Source organism: Scyliorhinus torazame, chromosome 8 (genome assembly GCF_047496885.1).
Source record: "Scyliorhinus torazame isolate Kashiwa2021f chromosome 8, sScyTor2.1, whole genome shotgun sequence".
In the NCBI taxonomy this organism is placed as follows: domain Eukaryota; kingdom Metazoa; phylum Chordata; class Chondrichthyes; order Carcharhiniformes; family Scyliorhinidae; genus Scyliorhinus; species Scyliorhinus torazame.
The window spans coordinates 81,581,243-81,597,707 of NC_092714.1; the positions used below are offsets into that span (position 1 = coordinate 81,581,243).

At 48.3% G+C, this 16,465-nt stretch overlaps 1 protein-coding gene across 5 annotated transcripts in view; it reads left to right on the forward strand.

Annotated features, from left to right (window-relative positions):
• Positions 1 to 10,377: 10,377 nt before the first annotated feature.
• Positions 10,378 to 16,465, forward strand: part of riox2 (ribosomal oxygenase 2) — a 61,148-nt gene continuing 55,060 nt past the window's right edge. The window contains exons 1-2 of one of the 5 annotated variants that reach the window (XM_072513903.1): positions 10,380 to 10,758; positions 11,921 to 12,014. The gene's annotated coding sequence lies outside the window, so the exon portion shown is untranslated. Of the gene's footprint in view, positions 10,759 to 11,920; positions 12,015 to 16,465 lie in introns of all 5 variants that reach the window. The other 4 variants (XM_072513904.1, XM_072513905.1, XM_072513906.1 and 1 more) reach the window with 4 other exon arrangements.

The following is a 16,465-nucleotide window of genomic DNA, read 5'->3' on the forward strand; positions in this document are numbered from 1 at the left end:
AGGGGGTTGGATAGGGTGGACAGTGAGAGCCTTCTCCCGCGGATGGATATGGCTGGCACGAGGGGACATAACTTTAAACTGAGGGGTAATAGATATAGGACAGAGGTCAGAGGTAGGTTCTTTACGCAAAGAGTAGTGAGGCCGTGGAATGCCCTACCTGCTACAGTAGTGAACTCGCCAACATTGAGGGCATTTAAAAGTTTATTCGATAAACATATGGATGATAATGGCATAGTGTAGGTTAGATGGCTTTTGTTTCGGTGCAACATCGTGGGCCGAAGGGCCTGTACTGCGCTGTATTGTTCTATGTTCTATGACGGATAAAGTAAGCCCATCGGTATATAAAATCAAATACCAAAATGGTAAGACTGCATGGTTTCACATAAACCAGCTAAAGGTTTATGGAGCACAGTCAAACCACACCCACCACATCATGCTTGACGCAGCAGACCATACCCCCCCCACAGCCAACGTAACCACGCCCACCCCTTCCACGTCCAGCCCAGACACGGACTCGCCCCCGACTCCACCCACAAACTTTACGCTCCGCCCCGGAACGCCCACAGACTGCAGCAGCACAGACAGCGACTGTGACTGACGACAGCCACAGCACGCCTCCCTACTATCCTGGTCCCACACCCAGCAACTCCGACTTCGACTCCAGTGACCCCCTTCCTCATCACTTACTTAAATAAACCACACCACTGAACCACACGGACGACCCTGACTTTGTTCCCACCCAACTCGACCCAACTCATTGGCACCGCGACAACTCCTGCAGACTCGTCCGCAACGACGAGAGCGACCCCAACTCACACCACGCAGCCCTTTCCGCCCTAATTCACTCCAGAGTTTGGCACCTGGGAGAAGGTGACGACCTCGGGTCTGACTCCCAAGCCGCCAACCCCTTTGCGACCCTGTTCGCAACAGAGAACTAAGGTGTCCACATGATGATTTAAAGGAGACACTTGGTGAAAAGTGTTGTCCTTCTTGATGGAACCTGCAGGATGTTTTCCGTTGTTTGTATGTTTGTTTAATGTTGTTCGTCCAACAGGAGAATGTTCTCACCGCCACACCCATTCACCTGAACTTTTTAAACTTTTTCCCACTGACACCCACCGCGCCACACGCCCATTCTGCTGAAACCTCTGAGGACTTGCCTCAGACACCAGACGCTTGTTCAGAGGAACTAGCTGTTCAGCTGATACTTGTTCGGGTATCAGACGCCCGATCGTAACTGCTCTTCTGATTTGACGGGAGATTCAGAACAGCAACCCCACCATGATGACTACACTTTTGTCCGTTCTTGTCGGTTGCTCAGGCAGTGGAGAAACGGCGTGAGACCTGCCCTGCCCTGCCCTGCCTGGGGACCCCCCCCCCCCCCCGTTGGTCAAAAACGCTCGGGTAGGGGACATACGACCCGGGGACTCCATCCAAATCTTACCCGTCGCGGCCCATACGCACCTCATTCGACCTTTTCCTTTCAAAAACAGGTTTATTTATTTAGGCAACCTTTGGGTTGCTGCCAAATGCTATTTACATCCTAGAACATTTGGATGATAAACTTAGCACTGGTCCGCCATTGGAAAGTGGGCCGTGTCTAACATTTGTTTTGAAAAAAAAAATGGGGGAGAAGTCATATATTGTGACCAATTATAAGGGTTTAATTGGCCCCACGAAGGACAGACACACTAACACACCGGATATTAAACAAAGGTAGTTACAGATACTATGCTTGTTTTACAGAACTTCAGAAGCTCCAGGACCGGAGAAAAACAGAGAAAGAAAAGAAAGAGGACAGCCATGAGGACTCCTTTCATCGTGCTCAACTCTTTTTCTGAACATTTGGTTGCGCGGGAACGCGGACCCCATTACTCCAAACCCCCCTGCCGTTAATATTTCACTGCCCCGCAGTACCGAGGGCCCAGTCACCAGCCACGCTGCATTATCCTGGTGTGCCAAGTTCATAACTTGGTACTCCCTATCGTACGTCATTGAGGCACTGTTGGCATTGGCCATACTCTGCTGTGCAGTACAGACCATACGCCTCCGCAAGTGGAAAAGGAGAGCGTACCGCGCTCGAACCCCAGTATATCGGATCCGATCCCCGATATTGTTATGACCAGACCCCAGCGACCCATGAACAATGAAACATGCACTTGCATTTCCTGTAAATAAAAAGAAATGTATGGAAATTTATGATCCTGCGCTTGACTGCCAAGCCAGGAAAGAATATATGGAATATTATGATTGTTGTTGTATGTTTAGAGAGATAGGATTATGCAATGCTTGATGAGTTGTTTAGGTAAAGTTAGAGGTTCCCAGTTTATTTTTTTCAGATACATGCCCCTGCCTGACATAGCACCCTCAAGAATTGTTCAGGTAAATTTTTGTATGGCTGCTTCCCTATTAATTTGGCCAAAATCCGATTTAAAATGGCTAACCGAAAAGCTTGATGGGAAAAGCAGGCAACAGGACACAAACGGACAGCTGCAGGCAGAATATCATATTCGGCTCTGGGGAAGTCGGCCCAGATCGATACTCAGGACTATTAACAGCCCATCAACCCAGACATCTGCAGTTATACTCAGGACTATTAGCAGCCCATCAACCCAGACATCTGCAGTTTAATCGGCTATCCCCGGGAACAATTGCAACATATTAGCAATTGAATACCGGGCCAGACCTGTCGGCGCCTGCAGTGGCCGAAACAAAGGCAGGTGAACGACCACCCCCCGATCGGGGAATCGCCTCGCAATTGGACGTATCGAACCCAGTGATTGGGAACAAGTCCAATCACTTGGGACTCGGGGTCAAGGGCCGCCCCGAGAGGCGGGAAGCCCCTGGGCCCTATAAAGCGAGGGGCCAAGTTCAGATCTCTCTCTCCCTTCGCCTGCTCGTGACCTTCGCAAGAACATCAACCAGCAACTGTAAGTTTGAATCCAGCGATCGCTATCCGATAAAGACTCCTAGCCATCGACCTGTAGCAGCCTTTTGAATCCCGCGGGCCAGATCCGATTCGATAAGCCTTTTGTTTCCCTGACCTGGTGGGCCCTTCCTTAAGTTAAGTATTGGCCAGTAGTGATAGGTTTCTATATAGAGAATAACATTGTGTAAGCATTACTTGTTGTATATAATAAATGACCATTGATTTCAATCTTACTAAGCGGTGTGCTGACTTATTAATCATAACTCGAGCTTGAACCACGTGGCGGTATCAGAAAGATACCTGGCGACTCATGAGCAAAGGTGACATAATCAGAACCAAATAAACTAAGGCTAATAAGAGCAACACCCTCTTGACCGGCCCGTTCAGGCTCCTCACATTCCAAGTTATCAGCCAGATCCCGGGGCTACTCGCGCCCCCCCCCCCCCCTCGCGCCGACTAGCCATCTCCTTTTCTAGGCCAGCCATGTGCCCGCGCCCTCCAGTCCCCCAGGCGGCGGACCCCCGCCCCGACTACCTCTCCTATTTCCAGCTCCCTTTTGGCCAATGCAGCTGCAACCCAGTCCCCCCCCCTCCTCCCCCCCGCTAGATCCTCATCTAGCCATTTTGCTCCCCCATGACTCCCGTAAGTCAGCTGACTCCTGCTGACCCCGGCCTCTCCCGCCATTCCATCGACCCCCCAGTGAGAGAATTCCCCCATTCAAATCTTACCCGTCGCGGCCCATACGCACCTCATTCGACCTTTTCCTTTCAAAAACAGGTTTATTTATTTAGGCAACCTTTGGGTTGCTGCCAAATGCTATTTACATCCTAGAACATTTGGATGATAAACTTAGCACTGGTCCGCCATTGGAAAGTGGGCCGTGTCTAACATTTGTTTTGAAAAAAAAAATGGGGGAGAAGTCATATATTGTGACCAATTATAAGGGTTTAATTGGCCCCACGAAGGACAGACACACTAACACACCGGATATTAAACAAAGGTAGTTACAGATACTATGCTTGTTTTACAGAACTTCAGAAGCTCCAGGACCGGAGAAAAACAGAGAAAGAAAAGAAAGAGGACAGCCATGAGGACTCCTTTCATCGTGCTCAACTCTTTTTCTGAACATTTGGTTGCGCGGGAACGCGGACCCCATGCGACTCATGAGCAAAGGTGACATAATCAGAACCAAATAAACTAAGGCTAATAAGAGCAACACCCTCTTGACCGGCCCGTTCAGGCTCCTCACATTCCAAGTTATCAGCCAGATCCCGGGGCTACTCGCGCCCCCCCCCCCCCCCCCCCCCTCGCGCCGACTAGCCATCTCCTTTTCTAGGCCAGCCATGTGCCCGCGCCCTCCAGTCCCCCAGGCGGCGGACCCCCGCCCCGACTACCTCTCCTATTTCCAGCTCCCTTTTGGCCAATGCAGCTGCAACCCAGTCCCCCCCCCACCCCTTGGCAGTCAGTGTCCACTCCTCTCCAGCACCGTACCTTCCCCCTGGCCCCACCCCCATCCTTCCCTAACGCGGGGAAAAGTCCGCACTTACCTGAGCCAACCCCGCCCCCTCTGGCGCAGCTCCTTTTTGCGGCCTTACCCCAACTCCCCATTCCCGGGCTTCCACCCCACCTCTTCCTCCGTGGGGCCCTGCCCCTCCAACACCGACGCCCACACTCTCCCACAGCCCCCACATCAAATCCATTCACCCATCCCCACCCAGCACACAAACAAAAAGAACATTCCCCAAACGCGGTAAACACAGTAAACATCCTCCCACGACAAACCCTCAATTTGAGTCCAACTTTTCAGTCAGTATACAGTTCCATGCCTTATCAGGCGTTTCAAAATAGTGGTGCCGATCTTGGAACGTGACCCACAATCGCGCTGGCTGCAGCATCCCAAACTTCACCCCCTTCCGATGGAGCACCGCCTTAGCCCGGTTGAAACCAGCCCCCTTCTGAGCCACCACCGCACTCCAGTCCTGATAAATTCGGATCTCCGTATTCTCCCACCTGCTGCTCCGCTCTTTTTTGGCCTATCTCAGGACACACTCTCTGTCCATAAGGCGGTGGAACCTCACCACTACAGTCCTTGGCGGCTCGTTGGCTTTGGGTTTCCTTGCCAGGACCCGATAAGCCCCATCCAGCTCCAGTGGCCTCGGGAAAGCTCCAGCGGCCATCAGCGAATTGAGCATCGTGCTCATATATGCCCCGGCATCGGGCCCCTCCACTCCTTCAGGGAGACCCAAAATCTGAAGATTCTTCCTCCTCGACCTATTCTCCAGGTCCTCGAATTTTTCCGCCCACCTCTTGTGCAGCGCCTTGTGCGCCTCCACCTTCACCGCCAGGTCCAAGATCCAGTCTTCGTTCTCCGAAGCTTTTTGCCGCACCTCCGCCCTTTGGGCCTTCTGGGTCTCCACAAGCTTCTCAATCACCGCCTTCATCGGCGCCAGCATTTCTGTCTTCAGCTCCTCAAAGCAGCATTTAAGAAACCCTGCTGCTCCTGCGACCAGTGCGCTCACGCTGCTTGGTCTCCACCCGCCGCCATCTTGCTTTTCCTCCCTCGCACTTTTCGCTGCACCAGGATCACATTTTTAGCCGCTTCACTCCTGGTCCAATCCATATAATGTCGGGGGGACCCTGCTGTCACTTTCGCACACTGGAAGCCGTCGAACAATTGCCGTTGGGGCCCCTCTGAAGACCCAAAAGTCCGTTCCTGGCGGGAGCTGCCGAACGTGCGACCTACCTAGGCATAGCCGCAACCGGAAGTCGAATGCATTCACTTTTAAACCGCACACAAATCTGTCGCACAATGCTCTACTGCTGAAATTCTCCAAAATTAGTGAATGGACAGCTTTTTCAAAGCCACAATAAAGTCTTCAATTCTCTCAATTGGGCAACTAATTCATGGTTCCAAATCTCTCGCTTTCTGCAATCACCAATGGTTTAAGCTTGTAATGCTGCTCAAGCTTATACAAAATGTTCGACACTGGCATGTCTTTTGGTATAACAAGGTCAAGCAAATACTCAAGTATTTTATACACTCCTCAGCCTGCTTCTGTCCAAAATATCACCTTTTTCCTTTCCCTCACCAGCTGATTAATAGCTGGATTATCGGGAACAGGAGGATATAATTAGTAGTGAAATATATCTCTATAAAACAAAATAGTGAAATATATCTCTATAAAGCGAAACCAGTGCTCTGGCCCCCTCCAGATGCAAATACCTACCTTCCACAAGGTCAGACTTCTCCCATCAGATCCTGGGACCAGGAAATAGAACACCTGGTGGCCAGGGACTTCAATCAGGCCAACCTCATGAATTTACTGCCAAAATTCCACCAACACATCTCCTGTCCTACCAGGGGCGAACATTCATGACCACTGCTACACAAAAATCCAGGGCGCCTACCAATCCATCCCCTGACTGCACTTCGGAAAATCGGACTGTAAGACAGTGCTCCTTCTCCCGACATACACGCAGAAACTTAAGAGGGAGAATCCAGTTAAGAAGATCATGCAGTGCTGGTCCGAGGCAACATAAGAGCTCCTACGTGACTGCTTGGAGTCAGTGGACTGGGCCATATTTAAGAACTCAGCGACCAACCTAAACGAGTATGCCACCACCGTCACAGACTTTATGAGCAATATGGATTTTGAAAAAGCATTTGATAGTATTGGCTGGATTAAGCTTGTGACACTACTGGAATAGACTGGAGATTGACTCATAAGAAATCTGTACATGGGACAAACAGCAACAGTAAGGGTAGTCAACAGGGAGTCAGAACCATGTGTAATTGGAAGAGGAGTTTGGCAAGGGTGTTATTTATCACCGGTTTTCTTCAAATGTCTATACTGAACAATGAGTAGAGGAGTGTCTAAAGATGCAGAATCTGGTGTTAGGGTTGTGGAGGGATGGCGAATGATAACATCAGTTAAATTTTCAGATGATAAGTTATGAAGAGAGGCTGGATGGAGGGGATTTGAGGAAAAGCTTTTTCACCCAAAGGGTGGTGAGAATCTGGAACTCACTGCCTGAAAGGGTGGTAGAGGCGGAAACCCTAACATTTAAGAAGCATTTAGATTAGCATTTCAAATGCCATAGCATATAAGGCTGCAGACCAAGTGCAGGGAAATGGGATTAGAATAGATAACTGTTTGATGGCTGGCACAGACACGATTGGCCAAAGGGCCAATTTCTGTGCTATGAAACTCTATGATTCTATAAAGCACTTTCAGCAAGCACTGAAGGAGGGTTAAAAGAACTGGTAAGCAGACTATTAACAGAAGATATGAACTTTGGAATGAAAGTGAACATCGGCAAAACCAAAGTAATACATATCCAAAAATCAGCAAAATATATTGTTATGTGAGAGTACCTTTAAGAAATGAGTATTTATAAATGGGTGTGTATATAAATATCTGTAGTGAGAGTACCTTGAGGAAATGGGTGTTTACTACTGCAGTGATGTCAGAGAGTGGGTGGAGCTGGGCTGTCTGTCAGCTTTTTTACTTTCGTTTTAGGCTGTTTGCTGCAGGGTGTGTTTTAGTTTAGTTTTCAGAGCTGGATAGCTGCAGTCACAGCCAGGAGGTGTATGAATCTCTCTCTGTAATATGTTTAGTTTTCAGAGCTGGATAGCTGCAGTCACAGCCAGGAGGTGTATGAATCTCTCTCTGTAATATGAAGACTGTAAATCGATCCTGGTGATTTAAAACTAATAACAGTTGTGACTTTAACAGATGTGCTTCTGATAAAGGTTTTGTTTTTAAGTCGTATGGATGTTAAAAGGAAAACTTAAAGGATTACTTAGTGTTGTAGTCTTTGGAGGTTGTACTGGAATTAATGGTTGCTAAGATGTTCACTATGTTTTAAAAAGGTTAACTGGAGTTCATAGAATAAACATTGTTTTGCTTTAAAAAAATACTTTTCCATTTCTGCTGTACCACACCTGTAGAGTGGGTCGTGTGCTCCCCATACCACAATCTATTAAAAGTTGTGGGTCAGGTGAAATCCATGATACACTTTGGGGTTCTCTCAACCCTGGCCCATAACAATATTCATATGTTCAGAGAAAGAAAATAACTAAAACAGGGGCGATAAGTCAAGTATTTAACAAGTACAATACCTGCAGAGGGAATGTACAAAGAAATAAGAACAAAGAAAGCGATGCGAAAGTCTGCATTTAGTAAGAAGAGACAGTTGCTAACTGGAAAGCTGAATAGACAAATTAAGAAGTAACTTGTAAAGAATTTGGAGTGTTGTTGTATGGATGTAAGACTTGGACCGTACGGGTGTGAGGAGACCAACTTTCTAAATAGCTTTCAAATATGTGTCTGGAGGAGAATGGAAAGGATCAACTGGAGAGAAAAAATAACAAATACTGAAGCGTTGAGGAGAGCGAATGAACAAAGACATTTGCTGAACGGAATTAGGAAAAGAGACTGGGTAGGGCACATCTTCAGAGGAAACAGAGTTTCAAAGTAATGCAATGGAGGGAAGATTTCAAAGAAAAAGAGGAAGAAAATATCAATGCTCCATGGTTTGAAAATTGCAGGTTATTACTGGAAAATGAAATTATTGGCACAGGATAGAAAGGCATAGAGAAGACTAAGGGCCAAGAACCTGCCTTAGGGCAGAGGACACATGATGATGAACAAATCTTTGCACCAAAGAACTTAGCTGAAAATGAAAACTGTCAAGGATTAATGGTAAAAGGGGCTGGTTTAGCACACTGGGCTAAATCGCTGGCTTTTAAAGCAGACCAAGCAGGCCAGCAGCATGGTTCAATTCCCATACCAGCCTCCCCGAACAGGTGCCGGAATGTGGCGACTAGGGGCTTTTCAAAGTAACTTAATTGAAGCCTACTTGTGACAAGCGATTTTCATTTTCATTCATTTCATAAAAGTGCTAAGTCAATTTACTGGACACAAACTGCAAATGAAAAATCTTGAATAGAACCAGTACTGCACATTCACAGCAACTCTGGCACTGTCTATAAAGAGAAGATATGATTTTGATTTGGATGCAGTGCCTTTTTAAATTGTAACTGGGTCTAATGCTGGGCCAGAATTCACTGCAACTGTGAGAATAGTCTGAAAGTGCCCTGCCATCTATCTATACAATTGAATTCTGCTGTATAGTTGAATTTCTCCAGTGGTTTTGCAACAAAATTAAAGTGCAGGAGCTCTAAGAAAATGTGTTGGCCATATCATTTCTAAATGTATTATGTTGTTTTATGTCTGGGCCCCCCACTGCTCCAGCCCCTGGAACTTATCTTCAAAACTTATGTTCCCACTCTTTGCTGCTCGTCGAATCACAGACTGGTTCCTCCCTATATTTAATGCTGATGGGCTCAAGTGCGCAGCTTTCCACCATTTTACAAATATAAGTCACTTGAATGCTCAACAAGTTTGGCGAGTCTGTTTTTAAAAATAAATTTAGTGTACCCAGTTCATTTTTTCCAATTATGGGGCAATTTAGCGTGGCAATCCACCTACATTACATCTTTGGGTTGTGGGGCAAAACCCACGTAAACACGGGGAGAATGTGCAAACTCCACACGGACAGTGACCAGAGCCGGGATTGAACCTGGGACCTCGATGCCGTGAGGCAGCTGGGCTAACCTTCTGCGCCACAGTCTTGCCCGGCAAGTCTGTTTTAAAAAGATGCCAAAGTAGCACTACACCACTGATTATCATTACCGATGACTGTACATGGACATCATCTGCCTTTACAAGATGCAGCAATGCGCCAAGGCGCCTTCGACAACGCCTTTCAAACCACCGACCTCTACCATCTAGAAGGACAAGGGCAGCAGTTGCATAGGAATCGCCTGGAGGTTCCCCTCCAAGCCACACACCATCCTGACTTGGCAAATATATCTCCTTTCCTTCACTGTCACTGGGTTAAAATCCTAGAACGCCCTCCCTAACCGCACCGTGGGTGTACCTACACCACATGGACTGGACAGTGATGCTTACATAATAATACATGAGCAATTAAATACATTCAGATTGACAATCACCCATCAGAACTGGAAGGTGGTACAACTTTTAAGCAAGTCTTTGTCTCACTGAGTCTATTTACGGAGCTGGGTTGAAATGGGATTTGGCGATGCCACTCCCGGCATCTGAGGCAAAGCTGCTAATGGTGTCCAAGAGCCGAGAAATTATAAATTCCCTTAATTGGTAAAATCAAAATATATTTAAACGTCAAAGGACAGGTCACCTTTACCTTTTAATTTTGAAATGGCTTTAACTATGAAGCAGTTTTGCCCAGATTCAAGGGGGCGATTGAAAAACCTACGTCTGAATAGAAATATTTTGACGAGTTACGAAGTCCATTTGATTTGTCGCATTCTTGCCTGGCGCTCGAAAACCAAGCAAGGCTTAAAAATAACACCGCGACCCGAAAACTCCGGCGGCGGCGGCCGGAACCTATTTCCAGGGCTGGTTTTCTGTCGGAAGCTGCAGAGGGTGGCGCCGGTTAGTGGGGCCCGTTTGGAAAAATTGGAACCTTTCATGCACGCGGCGGCCTCAGAGCGAGCGCCTGCAGGTAACGGAGGCCCCAGCTCGAGCGTCTCCAGGTAACGGCGGCCCCAGCACCAGCTCGAGCGTCTCCAGGTAACGGCGGCCCCGGCGCGAGCGCCTCCAGGTAACGGAGGCCCCAGCACCAGCTCGAGCGTCTCCAGGTAACGGAGGCCCCACCACCAGCTCGAGCGCCTCCAGGTAACGGCGGCCCCAGCACCAGCTCGAGCGTCTCCAGGTAACGGCAGCACCAGCTCGAGCGTCTCCAGGTAACGGCGGCCCCACCACCAGCTCGAGCGTCTCCAGGTAACAGCGGCCCGAGCGAGCGTCTGTGCGGGGCGGGGAGTGCGCGGCGCATGGAGAATCTCTCGTTACCCGTGCGAAGGATCCGGTCCCGCCAGGGATCTTAACCTGACTTATGGCTGGAGTAGGGTGGTGTGTGGTGAGCGCTTGCAAAGCGTCCCCTGGTTTCCGTGCGCCTCCCAGACACCACCCGTCGCCCTTCTCTCCCCCCAACTCTACCTAATCCCTGTTTCAAACTCTCCCAATCCATCCTGTAGTAAATCCTCATCTTCACCAAACTTGCCTACCTCATCAAGTTTAGCACATCTGTTAACCCACCCGCCCCTTCCAAGTTAAGTACATCTGTTAACCCACCCGCCCCTTCCAAGTTCAGTACTACAAATGTCCCCACCTCCGCTCACTCCCTGCCTGTTTTGCTGAGATCAAGGAGCGAATGAGTAAACTCGACATTAAACGTTTTCAATCAGCGCAGAATGAGTAGCAATAGAAAAGAATAGATTAATGCAGTGTATACAGCCAAGACAGTAATGAGAGCCACATGGGAGCCCTGATCAAGTGTCTTAGTCAGCTCAGACCGTGAAAATTCCATCTGTTTCCTAACACACACACAAGTGACTGGATTCTCCATTTCTGAGACTAAGCGTTGAAGGCAACGGAGAATCCGTGGACTTTTACGACCGAAGAACCGGCGCTGCACCTGGACCGATTCCGCTACCATTGAGGGGCTAGCACTGGTGCGTGTGGAACACACTCGATTCCACTGAAAAATGGTGCGGGATACGCTGGGTCCTTTTACACTCGGGAGGCTGACAAGCTCCAGCCGCACATACACATTACACTCCCTACACACACTTATCACAACCAAAAACATGGCACTGGTTGTGCTAGAGTGCTTCCATACAGCTGATTGGTCGTCTGGGGCCAGAGGGCACCTTGGGTGGGGGGGGACACCTAAATGATCCATGGCACCAGGTTCAAAGTGGACAGTTAGCGGTGTGCGCAGCTGCATGGCTGCCTTGCCAGCTGTGGCAATGGTGCTCTGTGTCTGTCCACCCTGACCCAACAGCTCCCTTCCTGACCTCTCCCCAGCCCTGGCAGAGGCCCGCGGTGCAACTGTCAGCACACTATGGCCATGTTGGTCACTTTCTATACCCCTCTCCCTCAGCAGCCGCCACGCCGGTTTCACAATTTTAAAAGCACAAGTGAACCACGTCGTCTGGAACCCAGCCCATCAGAGGTGGAGAATCGCAGAGGCCCTGGTGAGTACAGGGTTGGGCCCGTTAATGATATGCAAACAGTACCTACTGTATGTGTGGAGAGAAACGCATTGACGCCGTTTTCGAGTTGACGGAGAATCGTGATTTAGCGACAAATCGACGGCTGCCGCGATTTTGGCGTCGGAAGCAATTCTCCGCCAAATCGCATTTCCCGATTTTGCTGTTGGGTAGCGGAGAATCCTGCCCAAGACATTTAAGTACTGAAGGTGGTGCAAAGAGTCACAAGACAGTTTACTAATCTGGTGTCCAGTACCAATTTGTATGACTCTGCCAATCTTTCTTTCCCTGATGTCTGTCCACAATCTTTCTTTGCTCCAATTCTTGCCCTTGTTTCTTCTTCCTCAAGCACATATATGAAAATACGAATTAGGTTGAGGAATAGGCCATTCGGCCCTTTGAGCCTGCTCCTCCATTCAGTAAGATCATGGCTGATCACCTCCACTTTCCTCCGTACCCTTTGACTCTCTTGTTAGTCAAGAATTTATCGACCTCTGTCTTAAAAATATTTAATGACTGCCTCTACCGCTATTTGGGGAAGGCAGTCACAAAGACTCAACCTTCAGAGAAATAATTTTTCCCCATCCCCGTCTTAAATGGGAGACCCCTCCACATTTAAACTATATTCCCTAGTTCTAGTTTCTCCCAAAAGGGGCAACATCCTTTCAGCATGCACTCTATCAAGGCACCTCAGAATCTTTTTCTGGTTGGCGATCAGTGGCTTGCGGTGTGCCCCAGGGTTCAGTTTTGGGACCCCAATTGTTTACAATTTACATAGATGATTTGGAGTTGGGGCCAAGTGTAATGTGTCAAAGTTCTCAGTTGACATCAAGATGAGTGGTCGAGTAAAGTGTGCAGAGGACATGGAAAGTCTGCAGAGTGATATCGATAGTTTGAGTGGGCAAGGGTCTGGCAGATGGAGTACAATGTTGGTAAATGTGAGGTCAACCATTTTGGTAGGAATAACAGCAAAATGGACTATTATTTAAATGGTTTAAAAAATTGCAGCATACTGCTGTGCGAGGGACCCGGGTGTCCTTGTGCATGAATCTCAAAAAGTCGGTTTGGAGGTGCAGCAGGTAATTAAGAAGGCAAATGGAATTTTGTCCTTCATTGCCAGAGGGATGGAGTTATGTTGCAGCTGTATAGGGTGCTGGTGAGGCCACATCTGTAGTGTTGTGCACAGTTTTGGTCTCCTTACTTTAGAAAGGATGTACTGGCACTGGAAGGGTGCAGAGGAGATTCACTCGGTTGATTCTGGAGTGACAGGATTGGCTTATGAGGAGAGACTGAGTAGACCTGAGACTATACTCATTGGAATTTAGAAGAATGAGGGGTTTCTGATAGAAACATGAAATTATAAAGGGAATAGTTAAGATAGAAGCAAGGAGGTGGTGTTTCCACTGATGGGTGAAACTAGAACTAGGGGGCATAGTCTCAAAATAAGGGGGAGCAGATTTAGGACTGAGTTGAGGAGGAACTTTGTCACCCAAAGGGTTGTAAATCTGTGGAATTCCCTGCCCAATGAAGCAGTTGAGGTGACCTCGTTGGATGTTTTTAATAAAGATAGATAGATTTTTGAACAGTAAAGGAATTGAGGATTATGTTGAGTGGGTGGGTAAGTGGAGCTGAATCCACAAAAAGATCAACCATCTTATTGAATGGCGGAGCAGGCTCGAGGGGCCAGATAGCCTACTTATGCTCCTAGTTCTTATGTTTTTTTTTAAACAAGGTTACCTCTCATTCTTCTAAACTCCAATGGCCACTCTTCTAGCCTGTCCAAGTCCTTCTGCATCCCACCTGCTTATTCAATACTACCTGCCCCGCTACAGATCTTTGTAGCAACTGCAAACTTAGCAACAATGCCTTCAGTTCCTCCTTCCAGATCATTAATGTATATTGTGAAACCACTGAGGCACACCGCTAGTCACCAGCTGCCATCCTGAAAAAGACCCCTTTATCCCCACTCTCTGCCTTCTGCCAGTCAGCCAATCCTCTATCCATGCCAGGATCTTACCCTTAACACCATGGGCTCTTAACTTATTTAACCGTCTCCTATGCGGCACCTTGTCAAATGCCTTCTGGAAATCTAAATAAATCATGTCCACTGATTCTCCTTTGTCTAACTTCCTTGTTACTTCCTCAAAGAACTCTCAACAGATTTGTCAGACATGACCTCCCCTTGACAAAGCCGTGTTGACTCAGTCCTATTATATCAGGCACTTCCTAGTATCTTTAATAATGGACTCTAAAATCTGACCAATGACTGAAGTCAGGCTAACCAGCCTATAATTTCCCATCTACTGCCTCCCTCCGTTCTTTTTTAAAAAATATATATATTTTATTAAAGTTTTTCGATCAAAAATAATTTTCCATTTTTACAGCTTAGTAACAAAATATACATTGATCATTATTTAAATAATATATTAAACTAACAACAAGTGCAGAGAAAAAAAAATTAATAATAATAATACAGAAGAAGTAAATATAAACAACGAGCATAGAAAAAAAAGAAAAGAACAAAAAACAAACAAACATGGAATAAACCCCCCCCCCCCCCCCCCCGGGTTGCTGCTGCTGTCTTTCCTGTTTTCCATTATCGCTCCGCGAGATAGTCAAGGAACGGTTGCCACCGCCTGGTGAACCCCTGAGCCGAACCTCTTAGTGCATATTTTATTCGCTCCAATTTTATAAACCCTGCCATGTTGTTTATCCAGGCCTCCACGCCCGGGGGTTTCGCTTCTTTGCACATAAGTAGAATCCTTCGCCGGGCTACTAGGGACGCAAAGGCCAAAACATCAGCCTCTCTCGTCTCCTGCACTCCCGGCTCTTCTGCAACCCCAAATATAGCTAACCCCCAGCCTGGTTTGACCCGGACCCCCATCACCTTTGAAATCACTCACCCAGAACTCATGCAATGCCGGACATGACCAAAACATGTGGGTGTGGTTTGCGAGCTTCCCGCGCACCTCCCACCCCTATCCTCCACCCCAAAACACCTGCTCTGTCTTGCTCCCGTCATATGCGCCCTGGATCAGGCTAAGCCTGGCACACGAGGACGAGGAATTTACCCTACTTAGGGCATCTGCCCACAGCCCCTCCTCAATCTCTTCCCCCAGCTCCTCCTCCCATTTACCCTTCAGCTCCTCTAGCATCATCTCCCCCTCGTCTCTCATCTCCCTGTATATATCAGACACTTTACCTTCACCAACCCATGCCCCCAAAATCACTCTATCCTGGATCCCTTGCGTCGGGAGCTGCGGAAATTCCCTCACCTGTTGCCTCGTAAATGCCCTCACTTGCACATATCGGAAAGCATTCCCTGGTGGTAACTTGTCCCGTCCATGAACAAGTCCTTCAACTTCCTAATTCCTGCTCGCTGCCAGGATTGAAATCCCCCATCTATCCTCCCCGGGACGAACCTGTGATTGTTCCTTATCGGGGACCACACCGAGGCACCCGTCACTCCCCTATGTCGTCTCCACTGCCCCCAGATCTTCAGAGTCGCCACCACCACTGGGTTTGTGGTGTATCTTTTCGGGGAGAACGGTAACGGCACCGTTGTCAGTGCTTTTAGACTTGTTCCCTTATAGGACGCCATCTCCAGCCTTTTCCACGCCGCCTCTTCTTCTTCCCTCATCCACTTACATATCATAGACACGTTGGCGGCCCAATAATAGTCACTCAGACTCGGCAGTGCCAGTCCCCCTCTGTCCCTACAGCGCTGCAGGAACCCCCTCTTTACCCTCGGGGTCTTTCCAGCCCACACAAAGCTCATAATACTCCTGTCTACTTTCTTGAAAAAGGCCTTTGTAATCAGTATGGGGAGGCACTGAAACACGAAAAGAAACCTCGGGAGGACCACCATTTTAACCGCCTGTACTCTACCCGCCAATGACAGGGGCACCATGTCCCACCTCTTAAAGTCCTCCATCTGCTCTACCAGTCGCGTCAAGTTAAGTTTATGCAAGGTTCCCCAGTTCCTGGCTAACCAAAATCCCTAGATATCGAAAATCCCTTGCTACTCTCCTCAGCGGCAGATCGTCTATCCCCCTGCCCTGTTCCCCGGGGTGCATCACAAAAAGTTCACTCTTTCCCATATTCAATTTATATCCCGAGAACTCTCCAAACTCCCTGAGTATCTGCATTACCTCTGGCATCCCCTCCACTGGGTCCGCCACATATAGCAGCAAATCGTCTGCATATAATGACACCCGATGTTCCTCTCCTCCTCTGAGCACCCCCCTCCACTTCTTAGAGTCCCTCAGCGCTATGGCCAATGGCTCGATTGCCAACGCGAACCGTAACGGGGACAGGGGACACCCCTGTCTTGAGCCCCAATGTAATCGGAAATAGTCCGATCGTTGCCTATTTGTAACCACGCTTGCCACCGGGGCCCCGTACAGGAGGCGAACCCATCTGATGAACCCCTCTCC